Genomic DNA, 23,784 nt, shown 5'->3' with positions numbered 1-23,784 from the left:
GCAGAGGGGTAGGGGTTTAACATTTAAGCAGATTCAAGAATTGTATTCTGGGGATTTAGAAAGAAATGACCAAATGGTTGAGCTTTATGTTAAGAAAAAGAAATGCATGCCCAGATATGCCCCAAATTGTTTTCAAAAGACACAAGTGTGTGGATCTTGTACTGATTTTCACAGAACAAGAAAGTAAGCCTTGAGGCTTTTAAAAAGAGTGTGTGTGTGTGTGTGCTTATGTCTTCCTTACCCGCAAAGCGGGTATTTTAGAAGTCCTGGGTGTAGGAGTTAAGGGTAGAGGGCTAGCTGCAGGGGTAAGATTCTTCACATGCTCCAAAAACTCCCTGCTGGTATGGTTTCCTGCAACAGAGGTAGGGACATTTAACTCTGCCAAACTGCTCATGAACAGATCCCAGCCTTTAGGGAAGTGTTTGGAAAGCAGTGCATGAACTTGGGTGAATGCTTTGATCAGGTCCACCATGTTGGAACCCTCAACAGCAGCCCCCTTATAGACGAAATGACCCCTCTCATCCCACGCTGTAACTGCAGCATTCTGCCTCAATTTGTTTAACAAAATCTTTGCCAGGTTCCTAGAGCACACAGGCAAAGTGTCCAAGATCTCCTGAAAGGAGGGGTCAGAGCTATGTGGAACTTCAGCAGCAGGCATCTCGGGTTGTGGTAGAAAGAGGTTTAGTTTTCCCTTTTCGGTATCACCCAGCCTCACATGTGTTAAATATTTTTGAAGTAGACCCTCATAAAGTTTAGCCTTTTCATATTCTAAGTCAGACCTCTGAAGAACACCTTGCATTTCAGTGTCTAAAGCATAGATCATAGCAGCTCTGATGTTTTCCTCCTTAGGAGGAGGGTTCCCTTTTAGCAGATCTAGCTGGTGTTTGGGGACCAAGTACATCTTTTCCGCATACTCCATTATTGTTTGGTTAAAAGGCTTGTTATCAAAGGAATTGCAATGCTTAACAGCGGTGCAAGAAAACCTCCAGACTGCTTGACCAACAGCTTCTTCTTGCTCAGAGATACGTGCTTGTTACTCAGCTTTTTAATTAATCCACGTTTTTTTCTTAGCACACACACTTGGTGTGGAGACAATGGAATATTTCCTTTTAAGGTGTTCAGGGCAATCTCAGATATGGCTGATATTAAATTAATTTAATAATAATAATAATAATAATAATAATAATAATAATAATAATTCGATTTCTATACCGCCTTTCCAAAAATAGCTCAGGGCGGTTTACAAAGAGAGATAACAAACAAATAAGATGGCTCCCTGTCCCCAAAGGGCTCACATTCTAAAAAGAAACATAAGACACACACCAGCAACAGTCACTGGAAGTACTGTGATGGGGGTGGATAGGGCCAGTTATTCTCCCCCTGCTAAATAAAGAGAATCACCACGGTAAAAGGTGCCTCTTTGCCCAGTTAGCATCATCAGAAGCTGCACATAGTATGGCCTTCCTCTGACGTGGTGAGGCCTTAATAAGGAGTTTTAAGAGGGCGAGGTTTCTCTTCACGCAGGTAGACATGTCTCAGTGCAGTGTGTCCCCCATTTGTATCCCCCCTTTGGTTTTTTCTTGATGTATATGACAAGCCAGTCAGGAGGGAAAAGACCCTTTCTGACCCTATAATCCTCAGGAGTTCTAGGGTTTAAATCCACAACTAAGTAACCATAAGGTTCCTGTGTGGCATCGTGTTAGGCTTCTGTGAAATACTTGACATTCCCGGGGAAAATCTTGTGTGTCAAATTAATGATCTGTAATTTATCCCTCAGGTTTTTAAAGAGCACCATATACTTGGCATTAAGGCTTATGGTATGGGCAAATTTCCCTTTGTAGAAAACATTCTGTGTGATGAGAAAAACACGTAGATTTCTGTGGTGAACAAACTCCGTGAAAGCGCATTCAATTTGTTGACTGTCAGATGAAGCACTCATCAGGTCATCCAGAACAAGAAAACAGATTTTATTTGGGGGTAACAAGTCATCATCATCAATTTTCTCAGGCATACCTTCTACAAATGTTATCATAGGGGAATTTACAGAGCATTTGTTTGTACAAAGGCTGCCAACAAGAGTAACACCACAGGATTTTTCAGGCATCACAGATAGCACACTGTGTGCATTGTCCAGCATTTTTTTTTTTTTTTAGAAAAAAGTTTTACCACAGTTGCTAGGCCCCACAAGGATGGCAGAGAAGGGGTGTTGCCAGCGGACGTCCATTTTTAATACCTGTATGGTATAGTCTTAAAATCCTCAATGATGACGCACTTATCAAATACCACTCTCTGTGTCTTCCTCAAAAGCCGTGTTTCTATCTGCCATCTCTTCTTATTTCTAACTATACCATTCTGCTCTACCACGATCTCGTGTGCAGGATCCTGTTCGGAAACGTAGGCAAAAACCAGATCTTTCAGACTGGGAAAACTTAATCTTTTGACAGCTAGACACATTCAGAGTAATCCCCTTGACTTTTATACATGAAGCACTCCCAGACAACTTGTAGCCATAAGATTTAGGAACTGTGCTCACAAACTCTGTTATGTACTTCTCTGATGGCAGTTCATTTGTCAGCTCCCCTAAAAAGTTTCCAAGGGGAGGATTGTACTCCCCCTCACGAGACACATAAATCACAGAATCTGTGTCATGGTACAGGCATCGTTCCTCTAGTTTCTCCATGATAGAGTACAAATGCAGGCATGAATACGACATTGTAAAAAACACCAGAAAAACATTTGTGTTACCAGGTGGAACTATATGTTCTTTTGCATCTTTCCAAGACACACAACATGTATCATTATCAAGGAATTCACACATAGAGACCTCATAGCTATCTGAAAAGAGGTATTGGAAAAGCTCATCAGGTTTTTTCACTATGCAGCTCCTAGGTAGTAGTGTGCATGGACCGGTTCGGAGGCCATTCTACTGGCCTCCGAACCGGTCCAGACATGGGGTGGTTTTGGTTCGGGAGGGTTAGGGTGGGGTGTTCCATTAAGGGCGGGGGGGGCTTTACTCACCCCTCCCGCGCTTTCCAGTTTTTGCGCCGTAAATATAAAAAAAAAATGCGGGCTGCAGGATCCCTCTCTGCCCGCTTCTATCCTCCACGATGGCTCAGCTGCTCCTTCCTGTTTAAAAAATCGGGCGGCAGGATACTTCCCTGCCACCCCCTGCTGCCGCTGAAGCCCCCTCAAAGCTCTTTCGCCCCCTTAAATCTCGCCTAGACCGAGTCCGACCGTGCTCGGGCGGGCGGCAGCAAGATGTCCTTCCGCCCGCCCGCCCGCCCCCTTCCCTGCCATCTGCGAAGTGCAGGAAGCTTCCCCATTGGTCCAGGGTGGCTAGGCGTGATCGTAGAGGGGTCACATGCCTACCTTTGGGAAATGTCTGGACATATTCTGGGGGGTAGGAGTGGAAGGTGGGGGCCAAACCTCCGGGGTGAGGGTGTACCCCTACTTCTGACCCTTTCCGGCCACGTGGGGGGGGTCTCCTCTGACCATTTCTGCTGACGTATTTCCACTGACGCCTATCCGGTGACGTATTTCCGGTGACGTCAGCGCTTTTTGACAGCTGCACGCCCCACCCCCTGTGACATCACTATGATGTCATCCTCCAGCCACATGCATTTGTTTGTAAACAAAAGCACATGGCTTTTGACAGCAGGTATGTCTCTCTACTACTTACAGTGTTCACACATGCAGTCTCCCATTCAAATGCAAACTGGGGTGGATCTTGCTTAGCAAAAGGGAAAATTCATGCTTGCTACCACAAGACCTCTCCTCCAATGTGCCCCCACCCCCAAAATTGAGAAGTCTACACCCCTGGTTTTTGAATTATTGATCTGATTGAGTGTTAGAAATCTATTGAGAGCAATAACAAAATATGATTACTCTCATTAGTGTGTTGGATGGGTATCCCATTGTCCGATGGCTATTTTTTAGATATACTAGTCTAACATCAAGTGGTCCTGTAAAACAGTTATTTTCCTTTGCTGGGATGATTCACAGCCCCAGAAGGCACAACTTTGAAAAACTTCCATTGCATAAAGGAAATGGAAACAGTTTTGGATAAGTAACAAAGATCTCAAATTTGTTTCCTTTTTTCAGGCATTGTATTTTGTATTTTAAGATGTACCTTAAAATACTATTTTGTACTTTTATTTGTTGTTTACCAAGTATTTTGTATTTTGGATCTTAAATACTTTTTTGAGTATTTTGCCCATCTCTGCCCCGCCTGTTGCTGTTCTTCTACACAGAACCAAGCCCAGTATGAGCCCCCCCCCAAGCTGTGGCCCCCTGCAGTTGCAGTAGTTGCAATAAGCTTAAACCAGCCCTGTCCTAGATGATCCTCTTCTTGGGAACGCGGCTCGCATGCCCAAATGAGCGGCACTGCCAGACTATGGGCAAAATAGGGAGAAGCATGGAGATCTGGAAGCTGAGGAAATGCAGCAAGCCAGGTGCTCTAAGCACCAGGCTCTGTGGCTGACACACAACTGGGATCCCAGGCAGAAGGGTGCAATCATGCCCTTCTGCATGGGTAATAGCCCAAGGGTAAATTTAGGGCCACTCTGTGGGGGAGCAACGGGATTAGCCTTGATTCCAGCACTCCACACGAGCAGCCCTACCTGGGTAGGGCTGCTCGTATGAACAGCCTCAATGATATATTAAAGACAGGGAGAAAAAGTGGACCCAAGTGGAGTGAACTAGTCATGTAAATTCATTCCAGATGCAAAAGCAATTTGTCTTTTCAAAGCATCAAATGCTTACAACATCTCTTCCATGCTCCACTGTCTGAGGGAAGAGAGAGCTAACCAATCAACATGGGAGCAGCTGCCAGAACATACACTTCTGCCCTCCTCTGTCTATGCACCCTTGCTAATAACTACACCAGTGGTTCCCAACCAGGGTTCCTCCAGATGTTGCTGAACTACAACTCCCAGCATCCCCAGCCACCATAAATTATAGCTGGGGATGATGGTTGTTGTAGTTCAGAAACATCTGGAGGAACCCTGGTTGGGAACCATTGAGCTACACTGTGAACTGTACAAATCAGAAGGCAAAATAGAGCCAGATAATGTCCTAATGTTCTCCAAAAAACCCTACTTTCCTTTATATCTATCTCTCCATCTATCACACTCCATCTGTAATCTAGGGATAACAATTCTGGCTTACGTGACAGGATTGTTGTAACATGTTGTTGTTGTTATGAAATATATACCACTTTTCAGTTTAAAAACAAGTTCTCAAAGAGGTTCATATTAAAAAATAAAATATATGGTTCATAAAGATGAAATGCTTCCAGCACTTTGGAAATGTATCATATGATATTTTTCCAAAGTGCTTATTTGTAAAAATTGTATACCTCCCTTTTCTTCATAAGAAACTGAAACAGTTTACAAGTTGAACATTGTGAAGGAACGAGGCCTAGACCTCTTGGGTTTCTGTAAATAAGCCCCTGTATTGTATCATGTATTAATATTCCCAAACCTCTTCTTGTAAATAAGCCCTGATAAATGAATTGTGTTATCTTCATAAAAACTGCAGTATTGTAAATAGGATTTCTGTGCTTGCAAATCCCTGTGCATGAAGACAGATGGCAGGGTCAAAAGTTCATTCTTGGTTTTCTGTAGTTTCACTTTTGGTTTAACATTTTGACAGTTGATGTTTGGAGAGAAAGGAGATTTCAAGAAATTGAGGGAAATTTTATTTGTTCTAATTGGATGGCTTACAAAAGTGTTGGGCCAGAGAAACTGAATATATTGGGAGCGTTCAATATGTAGGGGAAATCAGTGAAGTCAACAGAGTCCTGAGAGAGAGAGGCCTGGAGGATGGAGAAGTCGAGTCTGCTGGAGAGAGGAGTCCGAATGAGTCTTGGAAGCCAGAGAAGTCAAGTCTGCTAGAGAGAGTCAGAGCTGAAGAAGGTTGAAGAAGACAGAAAGTCCTGGAAGTCAGTCTGATGGAGGGAGAAACTCACCTGAAATCTCAAAGAAGAAAAAGAAGAACCAGGCTGGATTAAGCTCCAGATCTGTGCTGTAATCAGAACCACCCAGCAAGCTAGAAACTGACAAGAAAGCACAGAGGACTCTGAGTAGGGACCAGTATAGAGTCAGGTAGTAGATATGTTTCCCCCAGTTTTTATTTTCCATGAACTGCTCTGTTAATAACTGTTTTGAATTTGTTTTTGTTTTTTGCTGCAAAAGTAATGTTTTAATTGAACCAATTATTCTAAAAGTAATTTTTCTTGTTTGTTTTTTAAAAAGCAGAAGCTTGTTGATTGTCTCCACCCCACACCTATAAGCCTTTCCACACTACTGAGGGGTTTGTTTGAAGGGCTGTTGTAGTGGACCCAGTCATTCCAAAAGTCTACTTGGTGGCAACAGTAAAAAGTTTAGGAGGAATAGAGGGCTGCTCCTGGGGTGGCTAGAAACTGGGGCATTCCATGGCTCGAGAGATCTACATATGCTGTAACGCCGGACATGCATGTGGCTAGGCAATAGCACATAGCAATAGCACTTACATTTATATACTGCTCTACAGCCGGAGCTCTCTAAGCGGTTTACAATGATTTAGCATATTGCCCCCAACATTCTGGGTACTCATTTTACTGACCTCGGAAGGATGGAAGGCTGAGTCAACCTTGAGCCCCTGGTCAGGATCGAACTTGTAACCTTTTGGTTACAGGGCGGCAGTTTTACCACTGCGCCACCAGGGGCAGGGGGGTCCTCTGGGGTACATGCAAGGCTGCAGAGGGATTTGGGGAGAGGGAAGTTGGGGTCTGTTTCCTTTTCTATTTTTCAACAAGGATTGTCGGGGGCCCCACGGGGGGGGGAGGGCGCTCCTGGATTCCCTGGTGGTTAAGTGGGCGGCTCAGATCGTGAGCTCGCAGTCCACAGGTGGGAATAACACCTGCATAGAACAGGCATCTCTCCAATAGACTGGCCTTCTCATGAGAGTGATAGCCTACCGGGCAGCAAGCTGCTTGCAACAGTTTTGTGATGAGTCTGGCTGGAGTACTCTGCCAGGGTCTCCCTTCGTGACATCTTCCCTGATCGTGGTGGGGCAGACCCCCCAGCATCCTTTGCCCTCCCCTATCTGCATATTCCTGATAAACCTGTCTTGTTTGTTTGTTTGTTTAATTTATTTGATTTCTATACTGCCCGTCCAAAAATGGCTCAGGGCAGTTTACACAGAGAAATAATAAATAATAAATAAATAAGATGGATCCCTGTCCCCAAAGGGCTCACAATCTAAAAAGAAACATAAGATAGACACCAGCAACAGTCACTGGAGGTACTGTGCGGGGGGTGGATAGGGCCAGTTACTCTCCCCCTGCTAAATAAAGAGAATCACCACGTTAAAAGGTGCCTCTTTGGCAAGTTAACAGGTGTTATGAGCAACTGCCACAGCACAGCGCATAGCAAGGAGGCTGCATGTGATATTAGTGCAGTTTCATTCATTCATTCAATTATTATACTGCCCTTCCAAAAATGACTCAGGGCAGTTTACACAGAGAAATAACAATCAAATAAGATGGAACCCTGTCCCCAAAGGGCTCACAGTCTAAAAAGAAACATAAGATAGACAGCAGCAACAGTCACTGGAGCTACTGTGCAGGGGGTGAATAGGGTCAGTTACTCTCCCCCTGCTAAATAAAGAGAATCACCACGTTAAAAGGTGCCTCTTTGCCAAGTTAGCAGGGGTAATGGCAGGCTAAGGGGAGAGAGAGAGAATGCTCCATGCAAGAAAGCTGTGGGGACGGGCACTTGAGCAAGTGCTGTCCTGGTCTTAGTGACTGCTACTGTTAATCCCTGAACCCTGCCAACCCATCCTTGGAGAGCTGGTCTTGTGGTAGCAAGCATGACTTGTCCCCATAGCTAAGCAGGGTCTGCCCTGGTTGCATATGAATGGGAGACTTGATGTGTGAGCACTACAAGATATTCGCCTCAGGGGATGAAGCCGCTCTGAGAAGAGCAGAAGGTTTCAAGTTCCCTCTCTGCCTGCAACCTTGGAGAAGCCGCTGCCAGTCTGTGAAGACAATACTGAGCTAGATAGACCAATGGTCTGACTCAGTATATGGCAGTTTCCTATGTCCCTATCCTTCATTTAAGGATGAAATGTGACTGTCTCCTGTGTACACTAAGCTGAACAACTTGAGGGAAAGATAGGATGTTCGGATATGATAAATACACTAATTAAATACTGTAAAAGAGGCTTAGGAGCACGAGCTCATTAGATGTTCAGTGAACTCTCAGATGAATTTGCAGAGTCTTTATATATATATATATATTTCCGTGCCATGAGAGCAAAAGGTGCTGAGCACTTCGTCAGACTGCAGTTATAGGCTTGGACATAATTGCAGTAGATGTCAGCATTTTCCTGCTTTCCCCAGACACTGACAGAAAACAGTGGTATGTGGAGAATGCCTTACAGCCATGTCCATTTGTATTATTCATAATCTTTATGACAGTCAGTAAAATGGCCTGGCCTATTTTAGCTGAGCTGCTGGGTAGTTTAATTCTGACTCTATGATAGTTCTTTGACAGCTGTTTCTAGACAACAAGTAATCTGGTAATACTCAAGTTTGCTTTGTCAGGAATGTAATTCTTAGTATATCATTTTAATGGGATTCAGCATTTTGATTCATCCAAAAATCTGCAGTCTGGATCTCAATCAATGTGATAACTTCTTTTACTAATCATGAACCAACATTTTTACTTATTTTGATTGGCTGCATTTTTATTTCATCCTCCCTCCAAGAACTTCAGGATTCACAGTTCACACCACCCCAATCTTGTCCTCACAATTTAGTATAATGCTATATATCCCAATAACGACTGTAAAATGAGAAGTGGTCCACTTGTAACCTGCCACGGCAGCAAACAGCTCTTTCCATGCAGTCCTCATTCATGCCAGCAGTCAACATGAAAACATAGTTTGCTCACTTCTTAACGTACAGTACCATCACGGCATCTGTCTACCTATATAATAACTCTTAACATGGGAGCAAGGAAAATGAACCAAGGAAGATATTTTGGGTTATGTCACAGGGCCAACATGTCAGTGGATGGTGCATCAATATGACATCTGAACACACAGACAGGCCCAAGACATTTAACCTTAAGGTGAAGACAGACGGACATTTTGTGGTGGACCTGTCATTGTTAAATCATATTCTTTATCCTGGTAGTAAATGCCTAAGAAGGCAGCAAATAGATGTTCAGTTCACTTCTACCACAGTTAGAGAGTATTATGCACCCTTATTTTGTTTAGATTATTTCCTTCTGTTACACTAAACTAATGACAACGGGTACAGCAAGCAGCCTTAGAATTGATAATGAAGACATTGAAGTGGTGGATAGCTTCTGCCTTTTAGGATCGACAATCAACAGTGAAGGATCCAGCAGTCAAGAAATAAACCACAGACTAGCACTTGGTAGGGTAGCAATGAAGGCTTTGGAAAGGGTATTTAGATGCCATGACCTTTCTATACCTACAAAGATTAGAATCGTTCAGACAATGGTTTTTCCCATGACACTCTATGGATGCGAAAGCTGGACTTTGAAGAAGCAAGATAGAAAAAGCATTGACGCTTTTGAACTTTGGTGCTGGAGAAGACTTTTGAGGCTATCATGGACAGCCAGGAAAAAAAACAAATGGATCATAGAACAAATCAATCCAGAATTTTCACTCAAGGCACAAATGACCAGTCTCAAACTATCATACTTCGGACACATTATGTGAAGACCAAGCTCCCTTGAGTAATCCACAATGCTGGAAAAAGTTGGAAAGAGAAGAGGACGGCCAGCAGCAAGGTGGATGGATTCTGTTACGACAGCAATGAATGCACCACTGAGAGACCTTAAAGGCCAAGTTGAAGACAGATCATCCTGGACTGGAGAGAATCTATCTATGTGGTCGCTAAGAGTCAACACCAACTTGGTGGAATTTCCTTCTGTTCGTTATTTTATCTCATTTACATATTTCATTTTGAACATACAATTCATATTTTCATAAAGGGTCAGAAATTTCAAGAACATACTGATAATGCCTCTAAAAGTACTATCTTGCCCAAGGCTTCTCAAGCAGCTCATAGCTACATTTAGATTACATTTCTTAAAGTCTGACTACATTAAAAAAAAATTACATTTTTTAGAATTCAGTTGTTAGCTATCATGTTGGTGGAGGAAACCACGGGCATGTATAATATATGGTTACCATTTCAAAGGCCTGCTTATCTGGTCTATTAGTTATTCTGTATGTAGCAGTGCTAAATTGAACTTTACTACCCATAGGTTTGTGTGTTCCCTGTACAAATAATGTCTGGAGATTGGAGTCAGTACTGTAGTGCTACAGGGACAATTGCAACAATAGGCATAGTCCCCTCCTTTACCTTGCTGTGGCAAAATGCCTATCGGCAAGAATCTTGTGAATCAGCTATCAAGTCTGCCTTGTATGGACAAAGTCAGATGTACTACTGTGCTCTTCTTGTCCATCTCAAAGAATTCTTTGCTCCTTTGTTTGGTCTATGTGTAATTGCGCTGTTCCAGAGTGATGTGTGTGCTCAGTGATGCAATTAGAATATATATCTTTAAATGATTAGGGTGAATCTTGGACGGTAAGAGATGAGTAAATACTGCTCTAAAATGGCAAAGGACAGCCCAGACCTCCCAGGGGCTCACATAACCCAGTGCACATGGAAGAGAAAATGTAGGTTTAGTCACTGGTAAGAAATAACAACTGGGTAAAGTCAATGCAGACTAACATCACAAACAATAATAGCAGAACAATCTAAGTACAAACATAACGTGTAAGAGTCCAAGGGAACCTGGGCATTATCTTTGGCAGAAATAAACTGAGCTTATTCATCTCAGGGAGGAGTTATTACATGTTACCTTTTGCCCACATAGTACTTCCATCATGCTTAGAGATGCTGTCTATGGTCATCCTAATGACAGATATTTAGTTTTACCTTCATTTTTAAATTCCTTTAGTCTAGTAGTGCAGGCTTTATGTAAACTGTTGAGTTGTGTTTGCCACCACTGATGCTTGCACTCAGCAGTCCACACACATCCTCTTTCATATGAAGCTGCTTTACACAATGAGGTCATTCACACAATTGAAAACTGTGTTTTACCCAGGTTTGGGAGCTGTGTGTACTCCCAATTTTTGATTGTGTGGAAGCAAGGTTAGGAAAACCTGGGTAGAAGTGATTGTGTGGAAGGAAGGTTAGAGGAAAACCTGGGTAGCTTTTTCTCCTACCTTGCTTCCACACAATCACTTCTACCCAGGTTTTCCTCTAACCTTGCTTCCACACAATCAAAAACTGGGAGTACACACAGCTCCCAAACCTGGGTAGAACACAGTTTTCGATTGTGTGAATGACCTCAATGAGTCAGATCATGGGTCCATTTAGCCTAGTACTATTCTGACTTGCAATAATAATCCAAGGACTCTGGCAAAGGCCTTTCCTGCTACTGCTACCTGAGAAATGTTGGGGACTGAACACGGAAACTTACATATGTACAATATGTACTACTAGCCAACCCCCACACAGAGCATCTGTGCGCTCTTTGGGGCCGGCTACCTCTCCCCCCCACCACCTACCCCAGTCTCCAGCCAGGCCCAGGCTGCTGGGCCGAGGTGCCGCCGCCGCGGTCACGCCCGCCGCAACCCAGCCTGCCTCTGCTGCCTCGCCTTCATGGCCAACCCGCTGCAACTGCTGCCACGGCCTGGCCCACCATCGCCACCACGGCTGGGCCCACCGTTGCCTCCACGGCCGCTCGGCCAATTCTCCTGGGTGCGCCTCAACCAATCAGGTGCCTTTGCCGCCCAGCCAATCAGCTGGGAGCTGGGACACACATTCCAAGGCACACCCAGGAGAATTAATATAACTACTTTGTGTGAGTCCTCCATGTTCATTGGCTCCTCATCAGCCACTACAGTGTGAACATCTGCCAGTAATAGCAATTCACATGGTGGTTATTCTATTAAGGAAGGAAGGAAGGGACATATTTCAGATCTGTGTCCTATATTATGCAGTAGCTACCATGTATTTTCATAGATGAGAGAATGGAAATACATCAAGCAATGCTTTTTCCAATTCAAGAAGCACTTTCGGAGTTTGGGCATGCCACTTGAAGTATTTGCACTCTTGTGCAACAGTGCAAGACCCCCAGCACTTTTTTAGATGCCCACAGCAGCACAGGCAGTTCAGCATTGCCCTCATAGCTGTGCAACACATGGACCATTATGAATACATCTCCATCAGTTGAGATGTATATAATGGAAACACTGAGATCCCATTGTTAACAGAAAAAGTGCTACAGGGGCTTACCCCACCAGTCATTTATTTATGTAAAAAATGTGCAGTTGTTACCGCTTTATTGCAAAAAAAGAAACAAAAACAAATATGTCTTTCGACTCAGTAGCACTTCTCTTGCAGACATGTGGGGTCCTTCCAGATAGCAATGAATTTCATTGTGAGAAGCCTGCATGCAAATTTTAAGTGAGAGCTTACTCACCTCCACACACACTCCTGCTGGCTTCCAGTTCAGACATGAAGCTGGGACCTCATGCAAGTTTTTGTAGCTCCACCTACTGGTCAACTTTTGCTGTTTGAGAACAACCCGCCTTTCATTACAACTTTTCTGGCAAATCTGGAAAAGGGTGGGCTATTCTAGGAAAGCACCTGGCCAGCAGCTGGCATTGTGAAAATTGCATTAGATCTCTACCAGGCATCTGAACACAGCACAAGATTCTCCTTGGAAAGAGGACAGAAGCCTGCAAGAGTGTGTGGAGGGTGAGTTCTCACTTAGAACTTGTGCACAAGCTTCTTGAACTTGTTCAAGTTCTCACTTAGAACTTGTGCACACAGTTCATTGCCATCTGAAAGGACTCATGATATTTTTCCAACATCCACACTTCAGTGTTATCACCAAATAATGCATTCCCCCCCTAGCTAGCTCATCAGTCACTAATGATGTATGTAAACGTCACTCCTCCCTAAATGAATAGTGCTTGCAATTTAACTACTGATGAGTGACACAGGTTATCCTCTCCTATGCATGCTTTAAAAAATAGCGTTTTGTTCTTTAAAAGCGGTATACTTCATCTCTCCAGCACTGCTGCACACCTATCTCCTGGTTGTTTGTTTAAACCATCATTATGTGGAGATGAAATGTTGTGCTACTGATGTTAAACTGAGGCTAATGCAAGAAAAGCACGAAGAGAAAACTTTGTGTTTTTTTAAAAAGCAAAATTGACTGAAATGGATGGCCGCATAATAGTTAGCTAAGCCAAAGCAAACCTGACAGCCATGTAGCTTTGAATCCTTTGCTTAGGTTTTATGGGTTTCAAAGGAGTTGCTTTCACTGCTTTTTTAATTTTTGTTTCTGACTTTCCTAGCCTCTTTAATCGAAAGCCCAATAAAGCAGGGGGTGGGGACTACACATCAGCTAGGCAGAACGGAAGCTCTTAAAGATCTAAGGCTAGGAGATCAATGCCCTCTGTAATTTAGGCCAGGACCCAATTGCCCCGTTAGGTCAGAAGTCTTGCTATAAGGAAGGTGATATGGGGCTTATTAAACTCCTTTCATATATTTGCTTTGACTTCATGTTAGGTGGGATGGGAGGTTAAAAGGGTGTGGGGGAAACAGAGGAAGGGAACCAACAGCCCATGCAAACAGCCGATGCAACATTTTGCCTTGCACAGAGGTTTCATTGTAAAGTCGGAGAGTTCTGCTTTCAATAATCCTGCTGCTAATAATGCCCCATTGAGTCCAAAGAGAAAGACAGTATTGAAGTGCTGTAAGGCTGGATTGCCCTTGAAGGGTTAATTTTTTAAAAAGTTGGTTCTTGGCTTGGAATGATACTGTGTGGCCTGTATGGTGTATCATAAGAAACATGCACAACAAATATGCATAACCCTACTGGCATTCATCGTTTTTATAAGTCAAAACACAAATGCACAGAAATGTGCAGACTGGCCTGGTGGCACAACATTCATGGAGAACATGGTTTGTTTTCATTCTTGCCCCCCAAGCCACGTCATTATTATTTTTGTCTTTTTTTTTTTTTAAGCTAATCTTAAATGACGGTTTAAAAAAACCAGCTGTGTTAATGAGGGGCGTTCTGCCAACAGCAAAGCCACAGAAAGGTTTCACTCAAGGTGAACTCAAAGCTTGGGCATGTGGAACTAACACCTGAACATGAATCATGCCATTCCTTGTAGGAGGGGAGCTGGCTTTACAATGGTGAACAAGTTCCATTCCCCTGCTTCTAGCCAGCCAACCACACATGGCAATCAGTACTGCTCTGTCTCTAAACTGTAAGATTGATTGGGGTCAGGCAGACTTGAGGAAGGTCAGATGAGCCAGATTGTACAAAACCTGAACTGTTCTGTATGGCCTGCTGTACAAGGCTTTTGGGGGATTTCTGCTGAGCTGATTCAGTGGCATTGATCTCTGAAAAGCCACATTCAGTGTGCCTATGTACAATCCATAGCAGAGGGAGAATAAGTGCAGGTGGCACCGTCCATGCAGAGAAAGGACATGCAAAACCTAGTTGATGTCAACTTTGTGACTCCTGTATTTACAGCCTCATAAATATTTGCACCGCTCTTGTGAAGTGCATATATTTTCCCTAGAAAAAACTCTGTATGAGAAGCAATTCTTACTTGACACCCTGATCCAAAAACAGAGTTCTTAATAAAATAAAATAATAAAAATAATGATAATAATAATAAAGGGTGAAAAACATGAGGAACAAAAATATATTCCAAATCCAATCTAAGCAGTGCTTCTGGAATCCGAGCGTGCTACGTGAAATATTTGCAGAACCCCTGGCATATAGCCGACACTCACAGCAGTGTGGGCAGGTCATACCACCCTCATGATGCTGTGCAAAATATGGGCCATTAAAATGAGTTGCTGGTTCTTTTGTCTGGTTGGAAACTTGGCAACTGATGCCCAAAATAAGCAGAGAACTTTCTTCTGAACAATTTTGTACCTCTAAAACAAAATTTTCAAAAGCTATACAAACAGCAAATTGAAATCTTTTGCATGTCTGGGACTGTAGATGGATTATTCATGGCAACCTTAGCACATTTTAGATAAATTAGGGGATTCATCCTATCCCAGTTGAAATAATTAAAACTAGCTGATGTGGCGCAGAGCATCTGTACCCTTAGATCTCCCCATCTTCATTGTCCCTCTCCCTTCAGCTCCAGTCCACTCTCCTTTCCTCCCACTCCCTTCAGCCCCAGTCTGTTTCCCCCCTCCCAGTCCGCTTTCCCTCCTCACCTACCGGCAGCACTTTCCCTCGCCAGGAGGTCTGGCCAGCACTTTCCTTCCCCACCCGCCTGGCCTGGTGGGCACTTTCCTTCCCCACCCGCCTGGCCTGATGGGCACTTTCCCTCCCCGCCCGTCGGCAGCGCTTTCCCTTGCCAGCTTTCCCTGGCCGGTGCTTTCCTTCCATGCCCACCCACTGCTGCTGCTGCCACTGCCATTTTCCTGCCCCTTCCCTATCCAGACAGCTGCTCGCAAACTCTTGTGAGAGCTGCCACACATGGGCTGAGCGACGGGTACGCCTTGGAGAAATATATATATAGAAGATTTGAGTGACTGAATTGGGGGCTGGATGGACTGAATGAGAACCTTTCCATTGGCTTTATTAGCCCAGGAAGTCCGACTTGCTATGAATGTCTTGAGCATCTCAAGATGTTTCTGCCTTCTTTGTGGGACTAGCTTGTTTCCAGCTTCCCCCTTTCAAAGACAATGGGTGTTGGGCTGCTGGTATTGTTCGCACTTCCTCACTGGGCAGCTGAGAGATAACAGTGAAAATGCCCCACTACTCCTAGTCCTTTCAATGCTGTGGTTTTATTTCCCTAGAAAACTTGGAAAGGAAGTGCTGTGGTCCTTCAGATACCAGTTTGTGGTGAGTGGGTAAAAAAGCTGACACTTTTATGGCAACCACTGCAATACGATATGTCAGAAATTAGTGGATCTGTGGATTCGGTTAGAGCTTTCCTAGCCACAGTGGCTCATTTTCATGGAGCCAGAGCCAAGGCAAGCGGAATAACACGTGTTCATGACCTTCTCTTTATGCAAACACAATTACTGTTGTCAAAGGCAGTTCCTGTTGTTTTGCTTCAAAGCACCCAGACATTTTCTCTCCAGGAAGCACTTTGCTGTTGAAATATTTATTGTGTCTTATCCACCATCAGACCCCAATCAGCTCTCACTGGAGAATTTATTCTATTTTCTTCCCCAGGTAGTTTTGTCTTACTGTAGGCCAGTGCTAATATGTGCTACATATCCAGAAAACGGCGCCCGGGGCAAGCACTGAAATGGCACCCCCCCCCCGCGCCCCCAACATACTACATTATACTTAGGTTTTTCCTCACAAGCGCCCGCCGCCGCCAAGCCACTGACTGGCCGCCAGGCGACAGCAAAGCAATGGGGGGGGGCGCGGGCGTCACGGAAGGGACCGCTCATGGGGGAGGGGGCGCTGACGTGCTCCCTTGACTGCTGCAGCGCTGCTGCACTGAGCAGGAAACTTTTGTATTAACAAAAAAATTTAAAAAAATTTTAAAAAAAATTTTTGTCATGGCGGCGCCCCCCACGTGACCAGAAAAGATGGCGCCTGGGGCACATGCCCCCCCTGCCCCCCCTATAGTTACGCCTCTGTACATATCATGTGTGCCAGAGGAGTGTAGTCTGCACAGAATAATCTGCTTACTTTGACCCAGGGCTCAGGCTCGCTCAAACCCATGTTTAATGCCAGATTTTGGTCTTGGAAGAAATGGAAATACTGGGGATCTGCTGAGAGCACATCTGAGCGAGCATGCACATCTGAGCCTCTTCTCCCCATAGAGCCTGTCCCCCAGTATCTGGTATCAGAGGGCTGGACCTGTAGGTCAGAAAGCATGGCTTCCAGGCAGGTTGGATCCCCAATATTCTCTTTCCAGGCACTGACTTATGCATATGGGTGTGTTGTGCATTGTTACTACACTGAAAATTGTTCTGATCTGAACACCAACAAATTTCCCTGGACTAGTAAAAATCTATTGACTGTGGGCTGTGGATGGAAGCCATCTTTGTTTACTCTCTTGCTTTCCTGATTTTTTTGTCTACTATCTTCAGTTCCAAAGGTGAAGTCTATAGTATCGCCTCCCCCACTTAATTATATTAGCTGACACATCATGCAAGAGCACATCAGCCCAGTAATGTTGCATACATGTAGTTGCTAAACTGTGAAAATTGTGCAAAGACAAAAATTGCACAATTGATGTTACACAAAAGTAAGCCCATTATTTATAATCAACATGTGAAATAGGTATTTAAAATGAAGAGTCTTTGCAACTAGAAAGTATAAAGATGTGTTGCCTGAAGACTGTAGGATGCTTCAAATGCTGTCTATATTCTGAAGTTCTTTATCTTATGGATAGAGCAAGATTTTATTCCTGACTTGAGTTTCATTGTCAAGCAAGCTGATATGCATTATAATACAGGAATATATCCAACACTGTGTTAAAGTCATCCCCAATTAATAGGGAGTGAGCTCCAAAGAATAAAAATCCTGAAATAACTTGTGGAGGAAAGCAGAAGAATTACTGTTAAGTCCAAATATATAGATGATCCTCTGTGCTATCTGCAACAGTCAGCTAACTCCCATTTCCATCTGTTATAGAATTTCTGATTTCATGCACCAACTTCTCCTGTATCAAAATTGCTATCCCCCTGACTTAAGAAGAAAATCCACAATCCAGAGCCTTCCCCATCCTAGAGCATTCTGGCATATAAGCTCCTGCCTTCTTTTAGAAAGCCACTGAAGCAAATCAGTTTCTGCATTCATTCTCTGCAGCTGGGAGAAAAATGTACCATCTCTTGTTGATGCGCTCAGTGCCTCAATATTCTAAGTAATGATCTTAATGGCAATCATGTTAGGATGTGATTAGTAAACAATATAAACAAATTAGAGCAAAGTAGAACAAGAAATAAGATTTTCTATAATCAATATTCTAAAACCCAACATTCATATGGTTAAAACTAATTAGGATTGATTATCTTCTCTCCCCCTGCATTCAACCCCCTTCTTAGATCTTGTTTCTCTTTAAAGGTAAAGTGTGCCGTCAAGTTGATTTTGACTCCTGGCACCCACAGAGCCTCTGGATGGGGCGGTTTAGAAATGAAATGAAATAAATAAATAGTGGTTTTCTTTGGTAGAATACAGGAGGGGTTTACCATTGCCTCCTCCCGCACAGTACGAGATTATGCCTTTCAGCATCTTCCTATATCACTGCTGCCCTATATAGTACCAGCGGGTATTCGAACTGGCAACCTTCTGCTTGTTAGTCAAGCATTTCCCTGCTGGTCATTATAAAAGGTTGCTTTCTGTCCCCATTGCTGCTTTCCTATTTTGCTTATGTCCTAGATCACCTTCCAGGCCATTTTAGATCAACACCATTGTCCAAAGACTCAGATGTTAAAATTTGTTTTGTTATTTTGAATCCTCAGGTTCCTTTTCATTCTCAGCTGCTTCCAACCCTTGGATGGATGAACAAGATACTTGCAGGTTATCATTCATCTACTGCCCTAATCAAACCCATTTATCTAGCTACAAAGTTTGTCCCCTTCTGTCCCATCCAGCAGCGCATAAATTCAAACATTTTGGATTTCTAGTTTCTGTGATTGTAATTTTACAGGCATTTCCTTTTGTCCAACTATTGTGCCTTTAAGTGAAATGTACTTTTTTCTCATAATTTTGTCTTTTCCCCTACTTAATTTGCATGATATGATGATTTCTGTTTTTTCTTTACCTTTCCTACATGTTTGAGGTATTCTGCTGTGTTTCAGCAAATTAAACCCTTGTTCCCATTTCTTATCTCATAATCCTTTATACATTGTTGTTCAAAAACTTCAAATTGATCATCTACTACTACTACCACCACCCACCACCTATAAGTATTGCTACTGAGTTCAGAGACCTTTTCAGAGCAACATGTGCCTCCAATACAAATGCAAATATATCTAGAAACTGCAGAGAAATATATATTTGCCTTTGGTCTGAAAATCACAGTTGTAATTCATGCTGGGCTCGCTTTGAAATGTTTCAAATTCTGCATTCAAACTTATGCTTTCAGTCCTTTCATGTGTTCCGCTACATCCTATATTTCCCCCAATGGTACCTCCCATTCTGCAAATCTGTTTTTAAGAAAAGACATATTTATTTATACCACACCATCAGCGTACATGGGATTGTATCCAAACCCCACAAGTAGTGCTCTCGTGAGAGGGGATTTACATTTTTGCTGATTCTTCCTTTCCTCCAGTCCTCCCCCCACCCACGCCACCTCTAAAATCTGCTCCTGAGGATACTTGAATCCTCAGGTGCAGATTTGCAAGGGGTGTAGGAACATTTTAAAAGGAAGTCCTAATTGGCTAAAATTGTGCCCCCCTTGCACAAGGAGCAGATACTGTGATTAGAAAGTGGGGTTTGAGTACAACCAAAGGTGACTTACTGAGCTGCAGAGGGCTACGCTGCCAAGGAGCTTACAGCCCAAAACAGTGGGCAAATATCAGGAGGAGGGATACTCTGATGGGACCACATACATATGGGATCTTGTTGATATATTGAACGGGCTTTCTCTGTGGCTGCCCCAGGGCTTTGGAATATGCTCCCTACTGAAATAAGAGCATCTCCTTCTCTGTTTGTTTTCAGGAAGAACCTCAAGACTCTCCTGTTTTTGCAGGCTTTTAATTAGAATGAATTTTAATAATTTTAAAACCTTGTTTTAATAGCTATTTTATTCTATGGTTTTCATTGTCATGTATTTTAATTTGTAACTTATAAATATTTTAAATTTTGTACATCGTCTAGAGATGTACATATCAGGTGGTATAGAAATATGATAAATAAATAGATAAATAAATATATTGGAAGTTTAAGGGTGTTTTTTAGGGATGTACCAAAACATGATTCGGTTTCCAAAGAGCAGCACAATCCACACGGTGGAATCCACATGGTGGAACATAACATTTGTACAGTTGCGCAAGTATGCTGCTGAGTGGCGGCACCACAAAACAACTGAGGGAGGACATAGAAGGGGCAAAGTGCATTTCCAGGTGGGCAAACTGGGCTCCACATATGAGATTTCTCAAACAGAATTGGCGGGGAGTGTGTGTTGCAATTACTTTTCTGAAGCAGTACTTCCCTCTCCCCACCCACTCACCCAGAACAGTCCTTGACACTGTTGTGCAAGTGCAAAAATTGCACAACACCGATTGTGCAACATTGTGCTATGATGCCACATAATTCCTCTTTGCACAATTTTCACTTGTCTAATCATTTCAAATACTGAACAATACTTTGGATGGGGCCCCCTCTATACATGGCAGCACAATTTCCCTCTTCTGCCCCCCCCCCAAGCCCTAGATTAGAGTAAAATTCTGAATATGGGGAGGGCAGAATTGCAAAAGAAGAACAAAAGAGAGAATATGTTTTGTCCATGAGTGAGTCATCAAATTAGAAAAAGAAAATAAAACTAGTTGTTGGCATTGCAAATTAAAAGGATAAACAAATTAGAGAGACAGATAAGCCAGCAGGCACTCTCTAAGTCAGGCCTGCACAACATAAGGCCCGGGGGCCGAATTCAGCCCGCAGGGACTATTTTACTGGCCCCCAGGTATCCTGCAGCAACACAGGAGCAGGAAACTGACTTATAGAGCCATCCTATATATGTTTTCTCAGAAATATGCACCATGGTGTACCCAGTGAGGTTTACTCCCATGTAAGCATGCCTAGCATTGCAGCCTGAAAGCAACAACAGTTTAGGGAGAGGAGGGGACTGGCATTTATATGGGGCTGGCTTGCACTCCAGGGGCTCCACTGACTGCGCAGGTACAGGACCTATTTTCTGGTCACCATTCTTGGGTCAATTGACAGAGGGAATAGATCCACAAGTAACAAATAATATTTTTATTTTAATGTAATAATGTGCAAAAAATTGACCTTGGTCCCTGCATGACAAGTTGTAGATGGTTCTGGCCCACTAGGGCATTTGAGTTGTGCAGCCCTGCTCTAAGGTCATACACATGCTCAAAACTGCTGGCAGGGTGGAGGGCTGGAAGGGAAGCAGGCTCCGGCCTGCCTCCCCGCACAGAAATTTTCTTACAGGCTCTGCCACTTGTGCAGCACATGAGCTGTACTGCAGCAAGTAGCACAGCAGGGAACCAGAGGAGGAAGTCCTCCGGCATCCCTCAATCCATCGTGCCAGGAGCCCCTCAATGCATCTTCAATGCAACGCGCTCACACCCTTAAACCCAGGTTAAAGCCTGGTGTAAATTCCCAGGCTTTGGGCCGAGGCAGCGCTGAGATCAGGCTTGATCCCAGCACTTCACGCTGAACAGCCTCTCTCTCTCTCTCTTTCCCTCCACTCACTGGGCCAGGCAGGCAGGCAGGCCCAGACCACCACCACCAGTCTCTGCTCTCATTGCTGCTGCAGTCTCTGATCCTTCTCTCCTGAGGCACAAATGGCTCTCTGTCTCCAAACAGCCCCTTAAATACATTTTGAAAATCCCTCCTTTGGCCACTCCACTCCCTGATCCCTCCCACCAGCCAATGGGGGAACAGTTGCCTATGACAACACTTGATTTGAATGATAACAAGCCAACCAAGAAGCAAGGAGATCTCAAGCCAACTGGAAGCCAGTTCCAGAAAACCAACCAGCAAGGGAAAGACAGCCCTCCAAAATGGTGCTCACCATTTGAATCACAAATTTATTTGAGCTTGAATCAGCGTTGATTCGATTCAAACTCAAATCAGGCTCCTTATTTTAGGGGCAATTTGATTTGAGTTAGAATCACTTGAATCACCCTGATTTAAGCTTGAATCGATTTGATTTGATTCAACTCAATTTGCACATCTCTAGTCAAGAATGAGCCATGAAACTCACTGTTTTATTGAATCCAACACATTTCATAAAAATCCTTCACTGGGGGCTCGGTGAATGGCTACTGGGATCTTGTTGAAATATTCTAAAAGAGATAAAAGTTAGGGATGTGCCAAAATGCAATTCGGCATCTGAATCAGAGCACAGTCCCCTTACAGCTGAGGGCTTCCACAGCCACGGAGGCAAGCAGGTCCATCCCTGTCCCTCCTCTGCTTGCCGCCATTGCCATACTCACAGTGTTCACCCCCGACCCCAGCTATCAGCACATGCCTACTGCGCTCTCCCCCAGCTATGGCCCCCATGCAGCACCAGCATTTCACATTGTAAATGAAATTTAACATCTGTTCATCCTCAAAGCAGGTCCATACAGGAGCTTCTTCCCTCTCAGTTCCAGGTTTTGGCATTAAACTGGAGGTACAGGAAACAGTGGGGATATTAGAATGTACAGTGTGAAATAGCACATCAACAGTGTGGCTCTGCTGTAGATTGTACTTCCCATGTGACTCTCATTGGTTTCTGCTTTATGGACAGGAAGGGCATCAATATACACTGTACATGGGTGCCATTTACTTGCACAACTGTACTTTATCAAATACCCAAGACCCATAAAAATCTTCTTGCAGACTTACCCTCAATCCACTGCTTCCACACTTCCCCTAAACTTGAGTATTTTCTTTGAAGAGATGACAAGCTGGAGAGGAGGCTGTGGGTTTGGCTGAGCTCTCTTCTTTGCATGCCTAATGTTTTCCACATGGCTTCAACATGTTCCATTCTCACTTGAATTTGTGCCCACATTTCCAGTGTGGATCTGAACTGCATCTGCTCTCAGGAGTGGCAGGAGAGCAGCTTTTCCACCCAGAGGCTGGAAGGCATGAGGAAGGTCTGTACTCTGGCTGTACCTTGGAGTCCAATTGGTGGCAATTGTGGGGTCATAATTCCCAGCAGGATTAAGGTGTTAAAGTGGAGTAAGGTGATGGGGGAGGCACATGATAATCAGTGCCAGTTCGTGCATAGTTTCTCAGCAGTGCCTTGTCCTCTCCAGCACAGTGAAACTTCTCTGAGGCTGAAATTCATTATCTTTGAGAAACATTTTAGATCCAATATCATTATGTTTACCAAGTGTACAAACAACCTCTCTCCACCCACCACCCACCCCGCTCCAGGTGTTTCTAGGCGTGTGCACAGTCCGAATTCGGATTGGTTCAGGGTTCCACGAACCAGTTTGGTCCAACCACAAACTGGTTTGGCAGTTCAAGGATGGTACCGGGGGTGGGGGTGGGGGTGAGGGTGAGTGGCACCTTTAAAAGTAAGCAAACAGATTCTTACGTGCATGATTGCTGCTCCAGACAGCTTCCTGGAGTGTGTGGGCTGCTGGGGAGAGTGCCGCTGCAGCAAGAAGCTGCTTGGAGCAGCGGGCACACAGGTAGAGACCTGCTTACTCATTTTTAAAGGTGCTGCTCTCAAACCGCCTAACTGGTTTGTGTTTGGACCAAACCAGAACGAACCAGTATGTGGAACCACAAACCAGTCCAAATTCGGACCAGTGCATAGACCTCCATTCATGCACATGCCTAGGTATTTCCTTTTAAAAATGTTGACACCAAGAAGAACACATTGCTGCTGTGGGACCCAGTTTGTAAGCACAATGAATGGGAAAAATTAAGCCATTAGAGCACAACCGCTTTCTGGCAAAGTTTTCCCTGCCAATGACCCTGGTACTTTAGTTCCAAGGGCATATTGATTTTGGACTCTTCTGGCTTCATTCTGGCTTCATTCCTGACATGATTAATCATGAGGACACACGGACGTTTTACTCCAAAAAGTATGTTGGAAGCTGGCATG

The 23,784-nt window shown here is 43.9% G+C and overlaps 1 long non-coding RNA gene across 2 annotated transcripts; it reads right to left on the bottom strand.

The window, feature by feature from the left end:
- Positions 1–1,990: 1,990 nt before the first annotated feature.
- LOC128346558 (uncharacterized) lies at positions 1,991–23,124 on the bottom strand. Of its 2 annotated transcripts, none has more exons than XR_008317048.1 (3): positions 22,572–23,124; positions 21,946–22,027; positions 1,991–2,382 (listed from the first exon to the last, which is right to left on the bottom strand). It is a non-coding gene; the product is annotated as an uncharacterized LOC128346558 (long non-coding RNA). The 2 variants fall into 2 exon arrangements; XR_008317047.1 differs by lacking the exon at positions 1,991–2,382 and adding an exon at positions 5,682–5,975.
- Between the last annotated feature and the right edge of the window lie 660 nt (positions 23,125–23,784).

Source organism: Hemicordylus capensis, chromosome 2 (assembly GCF_027244095.1).
Source record: "Hemicordylus capensis ecotype Gifberg chromosome 2, rHemCap1.1.pri, whole genome shotgun sequence".
NCBI lineage: Eukaryota > Metazoa > Chordata > Lepidosauria > Squamata > Cordylidae > Hemicordylus > Hemicordylus capensis.
The sequence above is the reverse complement of the archived record's forward strand: the minus strand, read 5'-3'. Positions and strand labels throughout refer to the sequence as shown.